Here is a 5,218-nt window from a genome sequence, read left to right on the forward strand (position 1 = left end):
TGTTTTGCAAAGTCATTATGCTTCTGGCCGTGTTAAAATGGCTGATGGTGACTGCGCTACAGCCTTAAGCACACAGCGGAGGAAAATAGGACCTGGGGCCTAAATACAGAGCCTTGCTAGTAATTAAGGTCTGGGGAATGACACCTTTCATTGTGTTTTCAGGATCTTCCCAAGCAGTGTGAACAACAATGAAAATAAAGCTAATATAGACGGAAAGGTTGTTCACACAAGAGGGCCCATCATAGTGTCGTTTGAGATGGCAAAAAACAAAGAGATTAAGAAAATCATAAAAAAAAAAAGGGAACAGGAAAAATTACAACTCAGAGATATGTTGACATATAATGCATGCGGAGGACTTGGGAGAATTTTAGGCTATAGGGAAAATACTTATTATACCGTTGTATTTAATCCCTTAAACACAGACATTGAAATGATTGAATAAATAGATGTCAGGAAGCAAACATATACTGAAAAATTACATACGTGAGACGCGAAGTGACTGTCTTAATTAGGTTACTATTGCTGAGGCAAAAGCCTATGACCAAAAGCAGTGTGGGGAGGAAACGGTTTATTTCAGCTTACACGCCTACGTCACAGTCCGTCAGTGAAGGAGGGCAGGGCAGGAACTCGAGGCAGGAAGCTGGAGGCAGGAACTGAAAGGAAAGTCAGCCGTATTCAGTGTTCAGCAAGTCTCAAAATCCCTCACTGAATCATCAGTCTAGGTCCGTAGTTCTCAACCTGTGGGTCATGACCCCCAAAAGACCTCCAGAAATCACAGGTATTTGCTTTACAGTTCTCGGCAGTAGCAAAATCACAGTTATGAGGTAGCAAGGAAAATAATGTTATGATTAGGGGTCCCCACAAAAGAAGGAACTCTTTTAAAGAGTTGAAGCATCGGGGAGACTGAGAACCGCTGCTCGAGGTGGTGTTTGACTACGTGGTCTTGCCAATTATGCACATAAACAAACAAATAGAAATGCTCAGTCAGGTAGGGTGTGGTGAGTCCTCAGAAACACAGCCTCGGACCAGAGAAAACGGAGAGAGGAGGAGTGGCAGGAGAGAAGAAGGAGCCAGAAAGAACGACCCTGCCCAGCTGGGGAGCAATAAGCTGTTCCCTCCTATGAACCTCAGTCCCCACAGCCCAGGCCTGAGTTAAACTGATCCCCCGCCTACAGAAAAGCCTGGTGCTAGCCTGTTTGCAGTCCCAGCATCCCGTGGACAGGACACACTTTGCAGAAAAGGTCAGCATCAGAATGGAACAGGACAGAAGACTTGGACATGGAGGTTTCATGGCTGAAGGGCTCAGTGTGAGCATATGGAATATCAAGGGCCAGCAGCACAGGGCCACTAATTTCATGATGCTTCCTTGAAGGTCCCTTGAGCCCTTCAGCAAGTCTCTCTCCCTCCGGAGATGCCTGTCCCTGCTTTGCTTCAGAGCTGAGCAACAGAGCTCGCCAATGACTTTCACAGGCGCAATTTTCACTCTAGGTTTTGCTGTGATCACCCTGGGGATGCTCACACTCAGACAGTCCCGGGGTAGGAAAACTTAGCAATAAAACCAACAGTAGGCCAGAGGGATGCGTTAGATTGCAAATGGGAGCACACTCCAGCTTACAATGGCTTAAGCAATAGGACGTTAATTTTCTCCCATGAAATGAATGTCAAGGTAGATAGAGTGAGCTGGAAGGTTCTAGCAGGGCATGCCCCCAGTCTTATGCAACGTTTGGAAAGAAAAAAAATTCCATGGGGCACAAGATAATGACTGATGGGACCACTGTTTTATGACAAACTCAATTGCTAGTGATCATAAACAGTGGGCCGCAGGGGAGCGCAGTAAGTGGGAGAGAGGCATGTCAGTGTTTAGTGGATGGCAACATGCACAGAAGGGCAGAGGGGGTGCCTAAGAACCAAGATAGGCTACTCAAGGGGCATGAAACATGGGCTGGGATGATACCTCATGGAAACTAAAGGCTCAGATAGAACCAGCAGAGTGGGTAGTTGGGTAGACAGACAGATGATAGGCAGACATCTATAGATAGGTATATAGATGGATGGATTGATAGATAGATGATAGATAGATAGATAGATAGATAGATAGATAGATAGATAGATAGATAGATAGATAGATAGGGATGGAAAGATAGATGATAGATAAAAGACACATAGGTTGTTAATAGATAAATTTTTAGATGAGAGATATAAAACTGGATAATATATATGCATATATAGAGAGATAATAGATCAATCTATACATGAAAAATATAAAGATAGATAATAGATTATTGCTAGGTAGAGAGATGATAAATAGATTATATATAGACAGACGATAGATAGATTATAGAGATAGATAATAGGGAGAGAGAAAGAGAGAAAATAGATGATCGGGACTCTGCTAGGAGAACTGAGAATTTGCAAAGTCCTGTTGTCTACAAGCAAGAAATCCTGGGTTGCCAGTAGCTTGCCAGGACCAGAAGATGGAAATTCTAGGTCCAAAGGCTGTGAGCTCTGGAGTTTCGGTGTCCAGGGACAGGAGGAGCAGGAGGTCACTCCCACTCCCTCTGGTTTTGCACCTTCCCTAGAAACACCCTCAGAGACACACCCCAAACAATGTTTCAGTAGGTTTCTAGGTATTCCTCAATCCAGTCAGGTTGACACCCACAATTAACTCTTACACCTATATCCGTCACAGCAGGCATTTCTGGGGTCTGTCTGAAATGGGGATTTTACAGTGGCCTCCTTCTCTCTTTCCACTTACCTGCGCACAGTTTTTCCTGGCCTGAAGTGAAGTGGAGCCCAGTCCACGCGTAAGCAGGCAGTCCTGACACGGACACACCAGTGGCCCACATTAGCACTCAGGGAATCGATGAGTAAGCCAGCAAAGCTTTTCCCCAAGCTTCTGTGGGGCGTGATTTCCCTGTAATCACCACTAGTGAAGTGCAAAGGGTAATTATTTCGGGAAGGAAAAATGTGGCCATCCATGCATGGGACACTTGGGTATGCTTCCCCAAGCCCTGTCACGGCATGGCTTTCGTCTGAGCTCACCACTTACGGAGAGCATTCCTGCGCGCGACTCTTGACGCTGACGCTGGGGGAGCGTGTGGCTGGGAACTGTCTGTTCTTAAGAGCTTATTAAGTCCTTCAAAATTTGAACTGAGGAACTCTATAATCGCCAACTCCAGTAACTGAAAGATTAGGCACCGTTTCTGCTTACATATGAATCTGAAGGAGGTCATTCGTTTGTGCTGGGGAGGAACCCAGGGCCTCTCAGATGTTAACCGTATCCTGGGCCGCCAGGCCGCCTTGTTCTAATTTAAAGAGTTGACATTGGAGCATTTATTTACTCGTCCCAAATTCAAAGAAGTGTGAAAAAGGCTGCACAGTGTTGAGGATTTCAGAAACCATGGAAACCACAAAAACAAACCAAGAAATCATTAGGGAAGGAAGAAAGCCCGCAGTGAAGGGGAAATTAAGCTTCACTTTGATGAAGACGGTAGAGACTCCGAGCAACAGAACGGGGTCGTCAAAATGGGGAGAGTTGTGACAACAGCCTCATCACGTGAGAAGGCTGGTGGGGGCGGGGAGGAGTCTTATTCAACAGGGATCCAGGCTATTGGGGCAGGTAGCCAGCATGTTAAATAAGTACCACTGTGTTGCCATGGTTTGACAGAATGATGCCCACCAAGATGCCATAATCCTGGGATTCTGCAAATGTGTCCTGTCAGCCAGGAAAGGGGAGCAGAGGCTGATAGAATATGAAAGTTGCCAACAGTTGACTTTAACATGGGGAAGTTGTCCTGGATTTCCCAGATATGGCCAGCTCAATTGTGGGGTTCTCAAATGCCAAAGAGGGAGGAGGAAGAGAAAAATCCCAGTGACACGGGAAGAAAATGAGGCATGCTGCAGGCACGGGCCTTGGTGAGGTAAATGGCTGGAAACTAGATTCTCCCCTGAAATGCACACAGCCCTGCTGACACCTCCACTGCAGGCCAGTGAGACCATGCCAGAGTCAGGACTTTCAGCATTGCCCAGAGCTCTGTATTGCCTTAAGCTTCCATATTTGAGCCAATTGTTATGCAGCAGTAGAAAATTAATGAACATGTATCTGAGAATGGGACTGGACTTAATTGGCTCTTGCTTATAGTTCCAGAATGTAGGACTGCAGCAAGCCTAAACTGCAGAGTGAGGTCCTCTCCTTCAGAGTGAGGTCCTCTCTCTCTCTCTCTCTCTCTCTCTCTCTCTCTCTCTCTCTCTCTCTCTCTCTCTCTCCACACCAGGGTCCCAGGGTCCACATAATGATTCAGTGGTGTTAAGATACTTGTTGTTGACTCCCAAATGTTCTCTAACCTCCTGGCACATAGGTATACACACACACATACACACACACACACACACACACACACACACACACACACACACACACACAATCTTAAAGGTCTTTCCTAGGACTGGGAGTCTGTTGAACTCCTCTGTTCTCCATTTTTTTTGGAATTAATGCAGTTAAAGGCTGAATCCTCAGGGAGGTGGGTCTCCCTCTTAGATACCTCTACCCTCTTGTATGCTGCGCTTTGCGGGTATGGTGTCCATGGCCACCTCACCCTGGACTGTAAGCTCCATCAGGACAGGAAATGTGTTTGCCTTATCTTCAGGATCAAGGTCAACGTGTAACCTATTACAAGGGCTTAATGTGTGGTTATGGGATGGATCACTCCAATATCAATGATACACTATTGTAACAAATGGAAGTGGGGGTGTCAGCGAAATGAAATGGAATGACCGTTTTGCCCTTTAAAGAGCAAAAGTATGAATGGACCAGACTTCATCTCTTCCCTTCCTACAGAACTGGACGTCTGCGCTCCAAGGAAACACTCAGCGGAGCAGATGGGGACTGCTAATTTATTTTCAAATCACATTCCCACACGTAATAATAATTGCTCAGAATTTGCAATAGCATCTGTTCGAGTCTGAATTGAGCCTGGGCCTCCATTCATATGAGTGGAGCTTAAATAAGAGAATGGAGATCATAGGCAGAGGCTGAACACATCTCTGGTTCAGTCGCGTCAACCCACATATCGGACAACATGTGGCCATGGCGCGCTCTCAACCAGGCAGGAAACAAAAGCATGAACATCTGAGTTTGTTAATTTTTTTTTTTTGGCAACTTGATTGGAGGTCAGTTTTGCAGATGGCCATGCCATGTTCAGTGTGAACAAGGTAGCCA

At 45.8% G+C, this 5,218-nt stretch overlaps 1 long non-coding RNA gene across 1 annotated transcript; it reads right to left on the bottom strand.

Annotated features, from left to right (window-relative positions):
* Positions 1–551: 551 nt before the first annotated feature.
* Positions 552–3,141, bottom strand: LOC146896124 (uncharacterized). The gene is made up of 2 exons (XR_014999447.2): positions 2,756–3,141; positions 552–653 (listed from the first exon to the last, which is right to left on the bottom strand). It is a non-coding gene; the product is annotated as an uncharacterized LOC146896124 (long non-coding RNA).
* Between the last annotated feature and the right edge of the window lie 2,077 nt (positions 3,142–5,218).

This window comes from Myodes glareolus, chromosome 1 (assembly GCF_982192425.1).
Source record: "Myodes glareolus chromosome 1, mMyoGla1.1, whole genome shotgun sequence".
NCBI lineage: Eukaryota > Metazoa > Chordata > Mammalia > Rodentia > Cricetidae > Myodes > Myodes glareolus.